General features: G+C 38.0%; 1 long non-coding RNA gene across 1 annotated transcript; it reads right to left on the reverse strand.

The window, feature by feature from the left end:
- Positions 1-5,838: 5,838 nt before the first annotated feature.
- Positions 5,839-10,537, reverse strand: LOC307174144. Its single transcript, XR_013823955.1, has 4 exons — positions 10,445-10,537; positions 8,251-8,306; positions 6,992-7,086; positions 5,839-6,888 (listed from the first exon to the last, which is right to left on the reverse strand). It is a non-coding gene; the product is annotated as an uncharacterized lncRNA (long non-coding RNA).
- Between the last annotated feature and the right edge of the window lie 11,809 nt (positions 10,538-22,346).

The following is a 22,346-nucleotide window of genomic DNA, read 5'->3' on the forward strand; positions in this document are numbered from 1 at the left end:
CGCAACACACACTCCCATTGCACTAAAAGAGTCGGGCGTCTTGACCCTTTCCTTTCCTTCATCCCTGAAGGCTCCCGTGTTGCCCAATAAACCTCTTATTAAATATCAGTGTTGATGTTAACGTCACTATGGCAACCCCTGTTTGGATGAAGCGGGTAACGTAAATAAAGTCAGTCTAGTGTCTACACTCACGCGAGTTACATGTGTATTACTCGACACTCTACATGGTGTCAGAAGTGTCTGATAATGGCTCAAGGACTCCGTCGTATCGATCCACTAGTTTTTGACGACAACATTGCCGACAACTGGCGGAAATTTGAGAAAGAATGGATAATCTACTGCAACGCAGGACTGTCGGATAAATCTAAGAAAGTTCAAGCCTACACGCTACTGAACCTAGCCGGCCCGGAGGCTGTTGAAAAGTCGGAATCCTTTGTTTATGGAGAGGGGGAAAGTCACGAAGAACCAGAGACTCTACTGGTAAAGTTTGCTGAATTATGTTTGGCAGCGAAAAACGTCATTATGGACAGGCATGTTTTTAACACCGCTAGTCAGGGACCCGGTGAGTCTATTCAGGCGTATGTCTCCACTCTGAAAATACTGGCGAAGAAATGCGATTTTGGCGCGCTCCGTGATGAATTGATCAGGGATCGTATCGTCTGTGGGATACAGAGCGACACCCTCCGCAAACAACTATTACGTGAAAAGAATCTCACCCTTGAACTGGCAGTTAGCATTAGCATGCTCCATGAACAGTCGGAGAAAAGCTCTAAGGAACTTCATAAGGAAGCTGAAGTGTGCTCAATTCAGAAGGCTCGCTGTGGCAATTGTAATGGCCAACACTCACCTGACCGCAGCAAATGCTTTGCACTCAACAAGACATGCAATAACTGTGGAAAACTTAATCACTTTGCTAGGTGTTGTCGCTCTGCACCAGCGCAGGCCACAGTTCGCCCCAAAGCCCCCACTCCATACAGAAGAAGAGAAATGGGTAGAGTAAATGAATTGACCACTGAACCAGACAATCAAATGGTTGATACTTTCTACTGTGACACAATACTCACACCCGCACAGAAGGGGGAAATCTTCGCCACGCTCGCAATGAAGAACGGAAATGGACAACTGAAGGTAAAAGTGGACACTGGTGCCAAATGTAATGTGCTGCCCAGAAAACTGCTACATGCAGTTGACCACACAGTGCATGTGGATCCAAATGAAAAGGTCAATCTAGTGGCTTATGGAGGTGAGTCAATCAAAACTGATGGCACTGTAACACTGCATTGTACACAGGGACAGTTCAAGTTTCATGTGGTCAATAGGGGTGTAAAACCCATACTGGGACTACAAGACAGTATTGCTATTGGTCTCATACACCTCGGACCTGACGTCCACATGCTGCAACAAGAAGCTCCAGAAATACTGGAGTACAAAGACCTTTTTGACACTAATGTCATAGGTAAATTACCTGTGATATATCATATGAGACTAGATGACACTGTTGCCCCCACAATATGTGCTCCGCGCAGGATCCCCATTGCCATGAAAGATAAGGTCAAGGCGGAGCTGGACCGAATGACGGCCCTTGGTGTAATTATACCAGAAAACGACGCAACAGAATGGGTGTCTGCCATGGTTGCAGCGGAAAAAAAAGATGGAACAGTGCGACTTTGCATCGACCCAGTGCATCTAAACCGGGCCCTCCTCAGACCCCGTCATCCGCTCAAATCAATTGACCAAATCATTGCGGACATGCCCGGTGCAAAAATATTTAGCACCTTAGATGCCAAGTGTGGGTTTTGGCAAATACCCCTTGACCGCGCATCCTCCAAGCTCACAACATTCATGTCACCTCATGGCCGATATAGGTTCCTGAGAATGCCATACGGCATATGCACAGGCAGTGAGGTCTTCCAAAATGTGATGGAACAGTTATTTGCTGGACAACCTTGCGAGATCGTGGTCGATGACATCCTCATCTGGGGACGTACATTACTAGAACATGATGAACGCCTAACACAGGTTTTGAACAGGATCCGTGCCATCAACCTAAAGCTCAATCCTGACAAGTGCAAATTCAGAGTCAACTGTGTACACTATGTAGGACACCTGTTAACCGCTGATGGTGTTAAGCCAGACCCGGAAAAGATCAAAGCCGTCTGCGAGATGGAGAAGCCACAGGACAAACAGGCTTTACAGCAGTTTCTGGGCATGACAAACTATCTATCCAAATTCATTTCCCAGTACAGTGACATGACTGGCCCTCTGAGACAGCTGATACACCACGACGTGGAGTGGCACTGGCATGACGCCCATGATGCGGCTTTCAGCAAACTGAAGCAGGCACTGACTAATCCCCCTGTGCTGCAATTTTTTGACACATCAAAGCCAGTGGTTATATCAGCAGACGCCTCCCAACACGGTCTTGGGGCGGTGTGCCTCCAAGACGGGAGGCCGGTGGCATTCGCATCACGTGCCCTCACACCAACTGAGTCCAGGTATGCTCAGATTGAAAAAGAAATGTTAGCACTGGTGTTTGCAGCTAAAAAATTTCATGATTTCATCTATGGCCGCCCCGTTACTGCTGAAACGGATCATCAGCCCCTTATAACTATCCTGAGGAAACCACTGCACACCGCATCACCACGCCTGCAGGGTATGATGTTAAAATTGCAACGTTACGACTTGGATGTGATGTATAAGCGTGGCAAGGAACTGTTTGTGGCAGACGCGTTGTCACGTGCACACTTACCTGAGTCTGAGCCCCCACTTACTGATGACTTACTAGAAGTGATGACTGTCCAGGTGCTCTCCTCACGTCGTACAGATGAATTACGAAATGCAGTAAAGAGTGACGTCACCTGCCAACAGCTATCTGAAGTCATCGTGCATGGCTGGCCCAGCACCTCCAAGGAGCTGCCGCAACAGTTGCGACCGTTCTTCTCCATGAAGGAAGAGTTGACGTTAGAGGATGGACTGCTCCTGCGTGGGCAAAGGTTAGTAATACCTGCAGCACTGCAAACGTTTTATGTCGGCCAGCTACACCAGGGCCATCCCGGGATTGAAGCCACCAAACGCAGAGCTCGAGAGACTATGTACTGGACCTCAATGTACACAGATATCGAAAGAGAGGTGTCTCAGTGTGCTGCATGCAACGCTTTGACAGCACACCACACAAAGGAACCAATGCACCTCCATGACATCCCTGAACTGCCATGGTCATTTACTGCAGCTGATATATTTGAGTGGCGTGCCAAAATGCATCTAGTCCTGGTGGACTCCTACTCAGGGTGGTTCGAGCTGGATTACCTCCCCAACATGACCAGCAACACGGTCATTGCGAAGCTTAAGCGACACTTTGCAACACATGGTGTGCCCCACTCCCTCATGACTGATAATGGGACCCAGTTCACTGGAAGGGACTTTGCAGACTTTTCACAAGCATGGGACTTTAAACACATCCGCAGCAGTCCTTATTACCCACAATCTAACGGTCTGGCTGAGCGTGCAGTGAGATCCGCTAAGCACCTGCTGGAGAAGTGCCACCGTGATGGCACAGACATCCAAGCAGCCATTCTCCACACTCGCAACATTCCCCGTGATGGGCTCCCTTCCGCTGCTCAGCGACTCATGTCCAGGCAAACCAGGACCTTCCTGCCAGCAACCACAGACATGCTCAGGCCTGCTATCCAAGTCAATGTGACTGCTGCCATCTCCAAACACAGAATGAGGGGGAAAGTGTATCATGACCGCAGTGCTCACCGCCTCTCTGCACTAAGACCAGGTCAAACAGTCAGAGTGCACAATGAACGTGGTTTTGATCAAGTGGCAAGAGTGGAAGGCCCAGCTCAGCAGCCTAATAGCTATGTAATAGCATCACAAGGAAATAAATATATCAGGAACAGGCGACATCTCCTCCGGGTTGATGAAAACCCAACGGCAAGCTCTGAGGAGGACATGCCACTGAGGTCCACCTCACCAGTACCTGATAGAGAGACTGCCCAAAATGCCAACCCACCACCTACACCTCCTAGTATCACACCAGTGGTCAATACTGCTGACTCATCTGAGAGACAGTTGGTGGTGACTCGAGCAGGCAGAGTTAGCCAACCTAATCAGCGTTATCAGGACTATGTCAGTACTTGGCTAAAAAACTAAACTAAAATCAAGATATGGAAATGATAACCAGGTGTCCCTTCGTTAACTGAACTAACTTTGTTTGCCCATACTCTACCATACTTTTTATGTTCTGTGTCACCTTTTGTTCCGTGGTGGGTGGCCTGATAATAAGATAATTTCAGTACGTGTTTTGTTCCAGTTTTGTTGTGTGGGCTGTTAAGTTTATTTACATCCCATCTGGAAGAAAGGGGATGTAGAGTTGTGGCACTATCACTTTAAATAACAGTGTTGATGTTAACGTCACTATGGCAACCCCTGTTTGGATGAAGCGGGTAACGTAAATAAAGTCAGTCTAGTGTCTACACTCACGCGAGTTACATGTGTATTACTCGACACTCTACACTATAGGAGAGGAAGAATTTTCTAAACTCGTTAAATCTAAATGGACATCATATATGTTAGAGTAGACCCCATACTGACTAAGCTATTGAAAGAGACCCTTCCAGAGGTAATATCCTCTTCTTAAAATCATTAATTCATCTTTGTCATTAGGAGGATACCAAAAACTTTTAAGCTGGCTATTATCAAACCGCTTGTTAAAACATCGCAACTTGAATTAGTCAATTACAGGCTGATCTCGAATCTACCTTTTCTGTCAAAGATACTAGAAAAGGCAGCATCCTCACAACTACTGTATGTTTCTTTTCAGAAAGAAATGGTATCAGCAAGGAATTCCAGTCAGGATTTAGACCGTTTAAAGCTGATCGTAGACTCTATGCTGAAAATACGAATTAGAATATCCTATTAATATTAGAGTTCCAATGCATGGAAAAACAAGTCACATTTAAAATAATTATTGAAGAATTGTTAAACGTTAAAAATATATTATAAAAAATATATATATTATTAAAATTGTATTATTAATTTGTTTTCATTTTATTAAATTTGAAATGATTTTCACTTCCTAACTAAAACGTATTGCTGACAAATGGGTAAAACCCGTTTGAAGGATAGTGGCAAAGATTTAAAAATGATCCTTAATTTGTATTTGGGGGCTGCACTGTGATCCTTAAATGGGGTCTGATTAAAATATGTCTTCTGATTAAAATGTGGTCTGATTAAAATATGTCTTTACACTGAATGATATTTTAGTTGGTGTCTTCTGTAAATCATGTTTAAAATGTATGATAATCATTATTTTTTGCTCAGCAAAATATAAAATTAAACAGGACACATTCTAATGTAAGGGGGAATATTTAAAAAATCTGTATTAAAATGTAATTTTGATGATCCTTGAAACCCCCTTTTCGTCTTTCCCCCTTTTGAAACCCCCTTTTGGGTCTTTGACCCAATCACAAAATATATTTATTGCCAGTAAAACTAAGGTCTCATTTTAATTTGACTTAAAATAATTAATGATCATTCTTTAAAGTAGCATTCTGCTGTTGGAGAGTGTTGTATTATAAACTACAGCAGTGCTCAGTGCATTAAATCATTAACCAGATTAACAATCAATCAATTAATTAAACTATTGCCAAAAAATGACTAAAATGCCATCCGAATTCGACAAATACAGTAATACATTTTCTTGTCCCTAATAGTCATAAACATAATGCAGGGAAAACTGTAATTTGAACTGCAGCAGTGCTAAACTGCTCACTGCATCATAATTAACAACACACAAACAATCAATGTATGAATCAAACTCACTAAGACTGCCGTCAGTTTCTTTTCCATGCATCATTTTATTATATCCCTGTATGTGGGTACAGTTAAATCAATCATATAAAACGAATGGGATCATGTCGCTGGTGGTGGGAACAAGGCTTCAGTCATGGGAAAAAGCTTGTTGACGAACATTTTTTTGTCATACTGTTCATTAACAAAATTAAAACTGTGAACCCAGCACCGTTCTCCCTCACCATTCCAGACCCTGCAAAAACTAATTTCCCCATCTGACCATAAAAATGAACATTTGTGAGCAACATCTTGCAGCTAAAATAAAAAAGCATACACAATAAACAGCATGAAAGGCTTTTCAGACCAAATCAAGTTAAACTCTTTGTTGTAATTAAACAAGTAGGCTACATCAAGATATTTTGAACTCCCACAACCACAAGGTACAGATGATACAGAACAGACATATATAGATGGACATAAATGATAGAATAAGATTAATCTACCATCACTATTTATTTACTGACTCATAAATTTGATACTTTTAACTTATCATTTATTTGTTTATTATGGTTAATTTACCTAAAAAAAGAATATTGTAATTGTCTGATTGACACTTGAAAATATTAAACTGACTGATTCAAATTTGATACTTCAATCATAACCAATAATACCCCTGATGTATATGAGTATATGATTGCTGTTCAGATGTCATTATTTTAGATGACCAGATATTTGATACTGTCAGCAACAGATGTGTATAGCTGGAGGCTAAATGAAGTGGAAACCCAGAGCATCAATTTGAGATCCGCATCTTCCCAAAATGCCGCAACACCTTCCAGACTTCACATCAACATTTACAGGCGCACCAATGCCATCACACATAACAGATAACGTCTTTTTTTCACCACTGATTTTGAGAACCACAAATTCTAGACCCGCACATCTGGTATGATCAATATTTGGCCACAGTGTTAAATCAACAATTTTATCACTTCCGCAAAATTCAAATTTTTGTTGATTCCTTCCTGCTTCATTACCAAGTTTCGCCATTTGGCCAGTGTTAAAAATCACCTGGATTGTGTTCAGTGTCCCCTGGAAAGCACAAATGTATGTGAATCAACTAGCTAAATAAAAACAATTTGATTCAAATAGGAATCAAAGAAGATAAATTAGAATAAAAACAATCTTTACACACCTTGCCGTAAGTTATGCTGATCTCTGAAATGAGGCTGGAAATGCATGTAAAGTAGAATTCATCACCTCCGATCCCACCCACAATCACATCTTGTTCTGAGAAAGGAATTAATAGAGAGAGAGAGAAAAAAAAAACACATTTTTGCTACAAATTGCTACAACTTGAATATGGTGGTCAGTCCTGCTTTAAAGGGGTTTAAATATGATGAGAAAGGAATTTAATAACTGAACTGACTCACAACTGCATTTTTAGTAATTGTTTGAACAGAACCGCACTGGACAACTAGTTGTCTGTCAGTCAAACAACAGGTCAGCCACACTGCACACATGCATGTCTCTCTGTGTTGTATGTTTTCATTTAGGGGTCCAGTAACTCACAGAAACTGAGATATAGCCTAAGCTGTTTGTCATCCGAAAGTTTTAGATCCAGTCACTGTCTCCCACTGGACACTCTCCCATCATTTTTGCTAAACTCTACACTTACAAATGTTGAGAACAAACAATAGAATAAAAAGTACTTTTTGACAAAGTTTCTGTACGCACACACGGTGGACAATTGTTATCCCTGTTCCAAAAGAGAAGTCTATTAATATCGCATTAATATGGATGGTAGTTGGGAAGTTTCTATATTCCCTCATAGAAAAGAGCGCAAAAGACTGTCACAGCCAGTAAAGAAATATTTAATAATGAAAGTCGGTATGTGTTGAAAGAGGTAAAGACATTTAGGCAGAATAACCAACCGAGCTAATGTGACACAAGTGATAAAGGCAGAGAGGCCAACTTACACAACTTGGATTTATCCACAAGCGATTGAAAAAAGCTTGCAAATAAAGTATTGTAAGGATTTGTATACCTTTTTTTTTTTACATTGATAAAAGACCCCAAGGTATTTCAAACCATCAGAAGCAATATTTTAAGGGTAATAGTGATCATGGAGTTTTTTTAGTTTCAGAGTTTACAAAAAAAGTTCACAGTTTATTTATTGTAGACCCAAATTAAGATTAGTTCACTGGTTTAAGTGCCATTTTGTCAAGCGAGAAAAAAAACAAAAAAAACAAAAAAAACCTTGACCTCATGTTGCAGGAGGCACAGCTGTGCTATACTGTATGTCAGAGCACTGCCCACAAGGCTATTGCTACCACATCATGCACCTCTAATCCTACCACTCAAATACTGTAAATTTGCAATTGGGTGAAAAGGGGACTAAAAACCATTAAATACAAAAGTATACAGCAATGAGGGAATCCTTGCGGCACATACCAGGACACCGAGATCCTCCTAGGGCTGCAACTTTGATTGACTTGGATTCCATGGCTCTAATAAATAAAATAAATGGGGGAAAAAAGATTAAATTGATAAATTGTCATCTTTATTATTCTAAAATTATTATGGCAAGTTTTTCATTTAAATTTAATTCAGGTATCAGGTTAGCAGGTACAAATAAAACGTTGACATTTTATTAATTTACTTTCATTCATTTTTTTCTTTTAGATACCATTTAACTGTGTTCATTTTATTAGTTCTCAAAAAAAAAACAAAAAAAAAAACACCCTTAAGAATATTTATATGTGATCTTGTTTTTAAAAATATCCAAGGTAACACTCTGGAATACTGTTCCTTCATTAATGAATAACTACATGGGAACAAATGAGTAACGCAATATTAATACGCTATTAACTAATATTAACAACAAGAAACTCTGATAAACAAATTAGTAAGTAATAGTGCTCAGTCGAATGTGGTAGTAATGTGGAAGTATTAGCTAACCAATAACCATTTTTTCATACCTACCAGAGAGCAACCAAGAACGTCTATTTACAGGTTCATAATTTATGTGAATAATGTATGTTTAATTCTAAAGTCAAGGCAATGGTAACCCACTAGTAATGAATAAAGTATTACCAAATCCTTCAGAAGGAACAGCCTGGTCTCGTTGTTAAAACGCAGGAATTAATAGTAACTTTCAAAGACACAAAACATTTTTGTATTTTGTATGAGGTACAGAGAAGAATTGAAGTTATTAATCCATGAAAGTTAATGTTAATCCGGCTTCGAATTTTAAACAATTAAAGAAATGTTATTCATTCACTTGTTTAACATTATCATCCGAGACGAGTTTGCAGCAGAAGTCACGAACGGAGCGAAATTTTATTATTTCTTACTGAGTAGGTGAGTAAATTTAATAAATGCGACTGAATATGTCATTAATATGAAAATTGAATACAATAGACTCAAAACATTAATGCCACGATTTTTATATTCATAAATAGGAATATGTACAAATTTGTATGTCGGTAAAGTTCATTCCTAGATATAGGGATCCTAATTATCCTAGTTATTATATTCCTAGTAGTTCATACATAAATTATTTACGTTTTAGTGCTGTCAATACGTAAATATTTTACGTTTTAGTGCTGTCAATACGTCAATTTTACACGTTTTAGAGTGTATGAATACGTAAGTAAATGTAGCCTACGTGTGGTAGAACTACACTTTACGTAAAAATACACTCATATTCTCTTGAGATCATGTTGCAAGGAATTACACATTTTCCAGAACAGTATTCTAAAGTAAAAAGCATGATATCTCTAAAGACCAAAGTCATTGTAAGCTTTGGAGGTTTTTGTAAGGTTTTAGATAGTAATTTCTTGCAATGGATTTGAGTCATTAGTGGGTTACCAGGATATTCACTTATACTGTTTTTCAAATAATTAGTAATTCCTTTGGAAGGATGTAGGAACACTTGAGTCAATACTATCCAAAACTTTACAAAAACCCCAAAAGCTCAATGACATCAGTCAATACTAGAGAGTTATCATGTTTTTCAATTGAGAATAATGTTCCAAATAATTAGTAATGCCTTCTGAAGGATTTGGTAATACTTGAATAATTACCAGTGGGTTACCATGACCTTCCATTTAGAATTAATTATAGTATACATTTAATTATGCATTATTCACATTAATTATGAACCTGTAGTAGTTCTTAGTAGTCCTCTGGGAGGGACAGTGTCAAAAAATAGTAGGCTACTTATTGATTAGCTAATAGTGAATTACCACATTCAACTGAGCACTATTATTTACTAATTCGTTAATCATAATTTCTTGTTAGTTAATAGTAGTTAATAGAGTGTTAATAGTGCATTAGGTACTATTTTGTTGTTATGTGTAGCATGTGTGTTATTCATTAATGACGCAGAACAGTTTTCTAAAACAGTGTTACTAAATCCAATAAAGACATATTTCTTTCAGTCAATCCATTGATATTTCTTTGTTTTTATTTAATTTTAAATGAATCTATATAAAATTCTATTTTCTCTTCTATTTTCTATTTTTTCAATTTGCATTTGATTATTATAATGATGTTTGAATCTGCACTGAAATGTTGTAGTTGAGGTCTAAACCGCTCATAATTTTTTGGTTACTATTTACATGTTCATAAAGTCTTGACTCACCTGGAGTTTCTGTGTCTTTGGTATGTAAAGAGATGTTGTCTTCTGAAGCCCACTGCGTTTCTCTAGTGATATTTATACTCCCATTACTTATGTGGAAAAAAATTCTACAGAAATTCACCAGAAATATGTATACACACACACACACACACACACACACACACACACACACACACACACACACACACACACACACACACACACACACACACACACACACACACAGAGGTTCAACTGATGCCTCAGTTGATGACTCAACCTCACAGTGAAAGCCCAACAAATTAATTCAATATTGCAACTTTATTGTTTGTTGCATAATTGCTTGTTAAATATTATTATTATTATTATTATTTTACTGTGGCTCTTTTGGAAAAACGCATTAACCAAATTCTGCTCACCAAGGCTGCATTTATTTGATTAAAAGCAATAAAAAAAACAGTATTATTGTGAAATATTATGACAATTTAAAATGACTGTTTTCTATTTTAATATATTTTAAAATGTAATTTATTCATCAGATGAAAGCTGAATTTTCAACATTATTACTCCAGTCTTCAGTGTCACATGATCCTTCATAAATCATTCTAATATTTTATGCTCAAAAAACATTCATTATTAATATCAATGTTGAAAACAGTTGTGTACAATTTTTTTTCTAAATTCTTTGATGAATAGAAAGTTCAAAAGAACAGCATTTATTTAAAATATAATATTTTCTAACATTATAAATGTCTTTACTGTAACTTTTGATGAGTTTAACTCATCCTTGATGAATGAAAGTATTGATTTATTTTATTTATTTTCCCCAAAAATAAAATTAAAATTCTTACTGACCACAAACTTTTGAAGGGTAGTGTTTAATGTTACAAAAGCTTTCCATTTCAGATAAATGCTGTTCTTTTGAAATTTCTATTCATCATAGCGTCATGAAATAAAAATGTAAAAAACTGTTTTCAACATTGATATTAATAATGAATGTTTCTTGAGCATCAAATCATCATATTAGAATGATTTCTGAAGGATCATGTGACACTGAAGACTGGAGTAATGATGCAGAAAATTCAGCTTTGATCACAGGAATAAATTACACTTAACTGTATATTCACATAGAAAACAGCTGTTTTAAATTGTAATAATATTTCACAATATGACTGTTTTTGTTTGTATTTTTAATCAAATAAATGCAGCCTTTGTGAGCAGAAGAGACTTCTTTTAAAAACATTAAAAATCTTACCGATCTAAATCTTTTGACCGGTAGTGTATATATTAAAAAAAATGTCTCTTTGGTCAAAAAAGGTTCCCAACCCCTGGACTAGACATTTTTTTTGTGTGTGTAAGGCATAATATATTTGAAATAATGACTATGATTGATTGATTGAATGATAAAACAATGTACGATTAAATATATGTATGATATCATGTGCACAAACATATATAATCAATTAACCTATATATAAAAGTTTGGTCCGATCGATATTGGAGGCTGCTATTGTGTGCGTACCCTAAGATAAAATCCTGCAGGCGCCCCTGATCAGAAATATTGTGGATAATCTGTTTATTGATGGTGACATCATGAAGTATCCTATTTGTGACGAATTCAGAGTTCAGAGTTGATCTGATTTTTTTTTTTTTTTTTTTTTTTTAACCATTGTTGCGATTCATACGCTGATTCTTGATGTCTGTGTGAGTATGATCATATCAAAACATTTTCTGTATAACAACTTTATAAAATCTTTCAGAGTATCACAGCACAATTTTTGGCAAAAGATTGGCATGCACAATTAGAAACTTATAGGCCTAATTAACGACTTCACTTTAACGAGATTCACTTTTTACAGTGAATGTGTTTGTTAGTTAAAATTCAGGAAATATATTTGAAATAACTGCATTTCTCTTTAAAAAAAATTATGAAGATTTCTGTAAAAGTCTTTTGCTCTTTATTTAAATTAGGATATTTTACATTCATTTTATGGTTTTATGTATGGCAGCCATTGCTGACAGTTTTTTTTTTTTTTTTTTTTCAGTGAATGTGTTTGATCGTAATAATTCAGGAAATATCTGCAAATATAACAGTGTTTTTTTCTGTAAAACATTTAACGAAAATTGTATTTTCTTTATTTTCTTTACTTTATTTTTACGGTTTTAAGCCAGTTTTACAGCCAGTTGCTAGTTCACATTCCAGGCTGTCTCTCTCCCCACGCGTGTTCACATGATGTATTCAGGTAGGTGTAGGCTATTCTACAGAAATCCACCTGAAATTGGCCAATCTCATGAAATTCTGTACATCTGGGGTGTTTCCGAAAAGTATCGTTAGCCAACTATTTCGAAACAAACTGACAGAATGCTATCTGTGCACGCGATCTGAGTTGAACATGATAAGCGCTGATAAGCATATGGTTGCGCGCCTCAACTGCTATATACACAGACATAGCCTATATCAAAAAGACAAGGCAAGACAAGTTTATTTATATAGCACATTTCTACACTATCGCAATTAAAGTGCTTTACACAGAAAGGAATTAAAATAATCACAAAATAAAAGCAAGGAAAATTAGAGTAAAAAATGCCATAGATAAACTTCTCATCTAGCAAAACACCAGTGTATCATATTTTTCACAACTCCCAGTTTTACTGTGAGATTTTCCCATGGTGATTGCACTGTGTCTGGTGTCTGCGACACGCCTAAGAAATCTATTGGGCGTCTCCAATAGACACGATTTTCCCCTAAAATCGGAGAGGAGGAGGCTACTCCACCACAGACCCAGGTCATCAGCATGCTTTCTCTCTCAGTTTCCCCAATTAAGTAATTTATCTGTCATGGGTGGTTGCTGGCAGACAGATGAGGAACACGGATACGATTAAGTACAAAGGTTTATTTACAATAGTTCCAACAGAGTGGCGAACGGAGAGCAACACACACACACACACACACACACACACACACACACACACACACACTTAACATAGACGATACCAGACACTGAACTGAAACACAACTGAACATATACAGGTGTTAATGATGGTGACTGATGAGTGTACAGCCTATGGGGTTCCATTTGTTCCAAAATTATGTCGACATGCGCTCCCCTGCTGTCGTCTTCCATGTCTATGTGTCTGTTCACACTGTTTATGTCCATGTCTGTCTGTCTATGCTGTGTGTCGTCTTCCATGTGTGTCTGTTCACTGTTTAAATGTCCATGTCTGTCTGTCTATGCCAGGGGTGGGCAAACTACGGCCCGGGCCACATACGGCCCGTTAGGCTGTTTAATGCGGCCCGTCGAGTATTTAAAAAAATTGTCTCAAGATCGCATTCATTTTGCCTTTTTCTTGCAATACTTTGCGTTATATATATGTATATGTATATGTATATATATGTATATATATATATATATATATATATATATATATATATATATATATATATATTGCGTTGCATATATTTGACAATCGGAATATCAGATATTTCATGCCATAGCTAACAAATGTAAAAAAGGAAAAATGACATAAAAGCAGATCATCATTCATTCAGCGCTGTTGTGGCTACGGTGTGTCACGTAACAAGCAATGACGCATCACCATGGAAACCAAACAGACAGCGACTTAAGCGCATAGACTTGTTGCGCGTTAATGTTTTTTCCTTTTTTGGAAACTCACAGAAAAAAAAAAAAAAAAGTTTGGTAAACGCTTGCACACCTGTTTAGTTTTTCCTTTGATTTGTCTTCTTTCCTCCTCTGGATTTGTGGATGTATCCTGACTGATTCCGTTTACCGACCTTTATCGCCTTGCTTTCAACTACGCTCCCCTGTCTGCCATGTACAGAACCCGGTTTTGTTCATTAAATGTTCTGATCTGCCTTTGCTTTTTATGTTTTATTGTATTATTATTAAAATAAATTTGTATATTCGTTTATTTTGTTTTTTTTTCCACAAATGTATGACTTTTGGAAAAGAAAATGGATTGCCATATGCAGTTTTAATAAAGTTGAATTAACGTAACCTTCTGTCATTTTTACTCTTCTAAGTGTACACTTGCAGACCTGTGTTTTGTTTCTAATTTACTGTTAGGCCCATTAAATAATAATAAGGATAAACAATGTTTAAAAAGTATAGGCTATAATTATCTAACATCTGACTAATTAAAAATTAACCTCAAAACATAATATGCTAAATGGAGGATATCTAGCATAGTCAGAATGTCGTCTCTCAGTTGTTGGCAACGTAAATGTGTTTGCTCAGCCCGATCTCATGAAAGTGCGAATACCACGAATTGTATTTGTAGTGCTTATGATAGGCAGTTTTCGCATGCATATGATACGCACTTTATGGCGTGTAATAGGCACGCACTCCGCACCCCTAATCCTAACCAAGAGGTTTACAGTGCGTAGCATATGCACGCAAAAAAACATTTTTGGCGTATAAATGGCATGAGAAATAAAATTTGTGGTCTAGATACGCACTTTCATGAGATCGTGTTTCATAATCTGCTACTGGGCCGGCCCTCTGTCAAATTTTAAAACCCAGTGTGGCCCTTGAGACAAAAAGTTTGCCCACCCCTGGTCTATGCTATGTGTCGTCTTCCATGTGTATGTGTCTGTTTACTGTCTATGTCTATGTGATTGCCCACATGACTTGACTTTTGTCTTTGTCAACTCAACTTACTCCTGTCATCTGTCCTTGTCGTTTGACTGTGTCGTCTTGCTGTGTCAATGCTGCATGTGTCATGACTATGTGTTGTTTCACTCTGTCGTTGCTATGCGTCGTTTCCCTCTGTCATTACCATGGTCGTTACCATGTGTCGTCTTCTCTCTCTTGCTTCAATATTGTTGATTTGTGTCGTTGCTATGCGCCGTGTCACTCTGTCATTACCATGGTCGTTACCATGTGTCGTCTTCTCTCTCTTGCTTCATATTGTTGATTTGTGTTGTAGCTATGTGTCGTTGCTATGCGCCGTGTCACTCTGTCGTTGCTTTATGTTGTTTCACTCTGTCGTTAGCACGTTAGACGACACATAGTAACGACCATGGTAATGACAGAGGGAAACGACGCATAGTCATGAGTCATGACACATGCAGCATTGACACAGCAAGACGACACAGTCAAACGACAAGGACAGATGACAGGAGTAAGTTGAGTTGACAAAGACAAAAGTTAAGTCATGTGGGCAATCACATAGACATAGACAGTAAACAGACACATAGACATGGAAGACGACACATAGCATAGACAGACAGACATGGACATAAACAGTGAACAGACACATAGACATGGAAGACGACACATAGCATAGACAGATAGCATGTCGACATAATTTTGGCACAAATGGAACCCCATATTCAGCTGAATGTGATTAGTGTCCGTGACAACAAATGAGTGACGAAGGCAGGTGATGACAAAACATAATGAGTGGATGCCTGGATGGCGAAGGGATGGCACAGACAGGCAGATGAAGGTTCTGGGGGTGGACAGACGACCGGGAGAAGGACAAACAACAAGGTCCAGGGTGGTGATGAAGGTGGAGTGAGCAGGGGCTGATGGATCTTCATCCAGGCCACAACCAGGGTGGTGCCTCACGGCGGCATTGACAGAGGGAGGAGCCATGGAGGAATGCTGGTGAGGGCCGCCATGGGGATGACCAGAGACGATGACGGCTAGGATGGAGCCCACCGTGCAGCTGATGAGCCGAGGTGGTGGAGAGATGGTGAAGATCTGGGCGGCTATGACAGAGCGAGGTGGGGATCCGGAGGTCTGAGGGCGAGTTGGAGCGACCGAGGGCGGAGGAGGAGCCAGAGGCAGGGTGGAGGACCAGAGAGAAGCGGATGTCCGCAAGTCCGCAGCGGAGGTGAAGCAAAGTCTGACCTCGGTGGAGCCGACGTCCCGAGGGAGTCCGGCGAGACCGAATGGCCAATGGTCCACGCAGAGGTCGGGGGTGTAAGGAGCGCAGGTGCGGGAGCCAGGGCGACAGGTCAAGGCAGAGTGTAACACACAGCCTCGGGCTCCTCATGCCCAAGACAGGTCTGAGGGGGAACTATGATAGTATCATCCTTTTAACGCTTAAGGGTATTTTACCATGAATGGTGTCAGTGGCAGCACTGGTCAATGCATTGAATCAATGCCATTGGTCTCTATTAAGTGAAGCATCAGCTTCAGCGTTACCCATGCGACTCATTGCTGGTCAGCTGAGCCTTGAAAAGTGGAGCTCAAAGATAAAAAAGTTAAAATAATTAACACCTTGTTTCATTATATCTATCTTTTGAATGTGAATGTGTTCGGTGAATGAACGGTTCAATGACTCAAAGACAGTCCGTTTGCCGCCACGTTTGGCGTAACAATGTAACTGCACGCTGAGTGACAGCCTGTCTATGCGCAGAGACAAAGCCGATGATACTGGTGAAATATCAGCAGAAAGCCTCTTGTCCAGACAGATTTGAGGATCGGAAATAACTGTTGTAAAAATCTAAATTATAAACGCAACCCTTTGTTTTTGCCCACCATTTTCCCTGAGCTGAACTCAAAGATCTAAGACATTTTCTATGTACACAAAAGGTTTATTTCTCTCAAATATTGTTCACAAAATCTGTCAGTGAGCACTTCTCCTTTGCCGAGATAATCCATCCACCTCACAGGTGTGGCATATCAAGATGCTGATTAGACAGGATGATTATTGCACAGGTGTGCCTTAAGCTGGCCACAATAAAAGGCCACTCTAAAATGTGCAATGCACCTGATGGTAGGTGATCTTGCCCAGCTGGGTCATAGTGAGCTGTTCAAATCTGGAGGTATCACTATAATACATTGTAACTCGGGACTGTTTGTTTGAGGATTTGGTGTCAAGTAGAAATTTGCCAGATCCTCCTACCTAAAATATATTTCATTATTACATATTAATAATAATTCTAAAATTCTTAAGACAAGTTTTTAATTTACATTTATTATAAACAATAAACAGGTTAGCAGGTACACATAAAACGTTGAACTTTTATTAATTTACTTTCATTATTTTTTTAAAAGATAACCTACCATTGAAATGTATTCATTTTATTATTTTTCAAAATGATTTAAAATCCTTTAAAACTAAATAACACAAACTAATAATGAACTGCACTTCTACAGCATTTATTAATCTTAGTCAATGTTAATGTAGCATGCCCCCCGAACAAGGATGAGACTTTTACTGATGGTTTTATGATGTTTAATCCTTTATAAACTTTACTCCGTTCACCATATCACCAACGTAAGAGCTGAAATGTATACAAATGATATAACTGATCAGCTAACATTGTTCACATTCATATGGTCTTACATTTGTGCAAAAACGAACATATTTACAGACAAAATGCTCAAATGATTTACATTAACACACCTTTTGCCTCTTCGGAGGGGCTGCAAGCATGAAAATCAATGTTTATCAGGTCTCCGTGTCGAAGTGGCGTATTTGGAATGACAAGCTGCTATATGCTATAAACTGCGCTAGCTTGGGAGCGTGCATTCAAAAAGAAAAAAAAAGCGCAGCTCAAAACCGGAAGTCAGCCACCTCAACACAAAATTTCAAAATAAAAGACAGTCGCCTTTTCTGTAACAAACTTATGGTTATTTACAGTTAATTTCAACATTTACTAATACATTACTAAAATCCAAAATTGCATTTGTTAACATAAGTGAATGCACTGTGAACTAACACTAGTACAGATAATAAACAGCTGTATTTTTATTAGCTAACGTTAAGAAAGATGAACAAACACAATAACAAATGTATTGCTCAGGGGCGTCGCTAGACACCTTTTACTGGGGCACGTGCCCCAGTATAAACCTGCTGTGCCCCAGTAAATCTGAAGTTTGAGTTTAACAAATTATTTTATTTGTCAGTGTATTTAATAGAAATTATATTATAGGGTAATATAAATTCTCTATTTGCAACGCAGTAATAAAACAATCAACGCTTGTAAACGCAACGCAGTTTAACCGAAAACAGAAACTGAACCGCGCGACAGAAATCCATGTCCGCGCGCGTCTGTTTCCAAGCAACTGCAGTGAAGCGCGCACATATTTGAACACACTGAAGTCCGGTCAGGTGTTGGCACGCTATTAAGGTAGGCTATGAAAACATGACGAAACAAAAGTTTGTAAATAATACAAATAATCTTATTTTTATTCATTATTGGCTTCTGTAGATGGACATCAGAATTTTTTTTTTTGTACGAAGCAGGGACAGGGAAGCAGAAAGGAGAGATGATGAGTTTTCGGGAGGTAAGACTTGATAAACAATTTACATCATCAGACATCAGATGCAAAAGCATCAAGCCTCAGAAAAACCCATATGAAAAACCTCTGCCAAGAAATGGAATTGCACTTTACTATAGGCAAAAAAACTTTTATACAGAAAAAGAGTGCACTAGTCTCGCATTAGCCTACAATGAATGAGAGAAAGTGCAACGTGCATTATGGCGGAATAAGTCCCATATTTTGTTCCGATCAGACTGTAAAAGAAGACGGCCGACGCCGTACTCTCTTCCATTGAAGAAAAGTGAAGCCGCCAAAGTCTCCGAGTCTGCGCAGTAGTGAGCGTGAAGTGAGAAACTTAGTTTTGAGAAATAAATAAATAATTTTTACCCCCTTGAATTTCTGTTTATGCATTCTGTTTACATGCATACATACATACATACATACACACACACACTCAGACACATACACAGTGCTTTAGAAATAGAGTTGACTTTCTGACCTGCCATTTTTGCATATTGTGTGTGTGTGTGTGTGTGTGTGTGTGTGTGTGTGTAGATCCGTATATATTTATATACATATATGAGCTACAATATATTGTTTTACAGCAGCTTCACAATAGTAACAAATTAAAAAATCGCCTGAAAAGCAGCTTGGCCAACAAGCCAATAGTGTCAATATTCAGTTAATAGTCACTTCAGTGTTGATTCAGTTCAGTTAAATAACTGTAACATTAATCAAACATCCTGTATATACAGTGTTTTTGGGCACATACATGTACGTGTGACAAACTCGCATACACTTCCACTGCACACTGAACAAGCAAAAGACACAAGATAGTAGTGTTTTACATAATTCATATCTGTGTGTATATGGGCTAATCATTTTATGTTTGTGTGTAGAGTTACTACGCAAAAACAAAATTTTTGGAAGAGTTAAAATAGTTTTGAATGTTGACAATACACATTAACATTTTGTAGTGTGGATCATTCATTGCAACATTTATCCTTTGTTTAAGAATCTGTTATCTGCTTGATAAATCATTTATGCTTCCCACTAACATTCTTTTAAAGCTATTGTTATCCAATTTTTTGGCTTTCAAACACCTTAAAATACACATATGTAGGTCTGAAAAATCCAAATTTTCTCGGGGGAGCCCCCGAACCCCCCTAAGTTACCCAACTACCCAGCCTGGTGTTTTTGGAAACAAACGCTCCTGCCTGCAGCACTGTTTAGCACAGAAAATACACAGAATGTTGTGTTCTGTATTACTGTCTTTGTTTGTGATAACAATGAATCATTCTTTCGGATATGAAATTTATATTTAATTGACCTATCGGTAAGCCACGGCCTCCTTAGTTACTTTTGCTATCTCAGACAAAAATGGGGGACCTGTGCCCCAGTAGAGCTTTATGTCTAGCAACGCCCCTGGTATTGCTCATGGTTAGTTCATAGTCAATATATTAACTAATGTTTAAAAAATTAGACCGTATTGTAAAATGTTCCCGAATATTTCTATCTGCATGCAGCCTCGAAGCAGCTATCAGTCATCAGTTGGAAACCGACTCCTCAACCTCTGTGATAGTGACAACAACAGCGCGGGATCTCGGAAGAATGATCAAGTAGACACAGAGACAGTGCAGTACCCTAACTTTCTCAAGTTTATTAAGGAAGAAGGGTCATTTATACCAGGGTTCGAAATGACTTAAGACTCTTGGGGGGTCCCCTAAAATTTAATGATTAAATTATTAAAAATTCTGAAGACTACCTTGCTACATTATATACTGTATAGGCAAAATTATATGGACCAATGTTGAAGGTGGGATAATGGTCTTGGGATGTTTTTCATGGTTTGGGCTAGGCCCAGTATTGTAGTGGTGTCTGGAGAAGTGGCTATAATCTAACAGGTAAACCTCTAACTCTGGAGCAACAAAGTTACAAGTTCTTTTTCCTCTTTTTCTCTCCATGATGCAGGATTCTAAATTAAGAAACATAATATTAGCTTCCTAGATAGCTTACCAAGCTCTCATGTATACTCATTCATGCTCAAATCACATTCACTTTAATCAACTCACAGACTTGAATTAAGTCCTGGACTGGCTATCTTTCGTAATCACTGACTGGACAAGTAGGTTGTTAAGCTAGCTTTGAATAACTAGTCTAGCTGCTAGGTCTGCTATGGAAGCTCGTTTCTGCCACAGAATAAAACATTTTAAAAGATAATTGCAACTTTTTATCTCACAGTTGAGTTACATCTCGAAATTCTGATTCTGAATTTCTCAGAATTGCGAGATATAGCCTAAAGTCAGAATTGCGTGTTATAAAGTCAGAATTCTGACTTTTTTTCTCGCAATTCTGACTTTATAACGCAATTCTGATATATTTTCTCAGAATTGTGAGATATAAACTCATAAAAAATCCATTCTAAGGGAAAAAATTTTTACCTCAGAAAATCCATTCTAAGGGAAAAAATTTTTACCTCAGAAAAGTTATATCTCACAATTCTGAGAAAATATATCAGAATTGCGTTCTGTTATAAAGTCAGAATTGTGAGATATAAAATCCATTCTAAGGGAAAAAAGACAGACTTTTTATTTTATTTTATTTTTTTACCTCAGAAAAGTTATATCTCACAATTCTGACTTTATAACACGCAATTGCGACTTTATTTCATGCAATTCTGACTTTATATCTCCCAATTGCGTATTATAAAGTCAGAATTGCGAGATATAAACATGCAATTCTGAGAAAAAAACACAACGCAATTGCTACTTTATATCACGCATGACTTTAGGGTAGAGTGGGGGAAAACGCCCCCCTTAAGGAAAATGTGACATTACAGTGAAACAAAACATAAATGTGACTAGAATTGCCATCCCGGTTTTGAGTGACTATGGCAGGAGTTATTCACCAAATATTAAAATTGCTCAGCCTTCATAATTAATTAGTATTTTCACTGAAAATATTTTTGTACAAAGGGGGCGTTTTGCCCCAGCGGTGGGGTAAAACGCCCCCCAAGGTGGGGTAAAATGCCCCCTTTCTTACCAACCAGTTTGCTTCATAGATCAACAGCAAAATTAACAGACAATAGTTTTTAATCTCTAAAGGTAAAAGGCAAGTAATGTATCAACATGTATATATATTAATATTTATTTCAGCAATGTTCAAAATAGGCAAAATGAACTACCTTCCATCAGTGAGCTAACTGTGCTAGCAAGCTAGCTAGTTAAAGCTCACTTGAGGTAATTTTTTCATGTTTTGTTCAAATATTTAGATTTTACCACCTAGTTATACTGCATTAAGTGTAAAACAAAGGATTTGATAGACAGAAATATTTTATTATAGTAATTATGATAGAGAAACTATACCCCCAGGGGGGGCGTTTTACCCCTCAGCGTAGGGGGCGTTTTACCCCACAAGCTATGACTTTTTTTAAAAATGTTTAATTTTTTAAATATAATTATATTCCTTATAAATAACATATGATCTCAAACTACAGACTTCACTATTCATCTATCATACATCACTGTGATATCATGCAGAACAATATTCTCTTAAACACTTGTTTACTAATATCTGAAAATTATACCATTTACCATGTAATCCTCTTCTCTTCAAATATGTCGCTGGTGTCAGCTTCTCCATAGAGATTTGTATATCCCCGTTATCAACGTAGTGCATAGCAACAG

The sequence above is a fragment of the Squalius cephalus genome (genome assembly GCF_949319135.1).
Source record: "Squalius cephalus genome assembly, chromosome: 1".
Lineage (NCBI taxonomy): Eukaryota > Metazoa > Chordata > Actinopteri > Cypriniformes > Leuciscidae > Squalius > Squalius cephalus.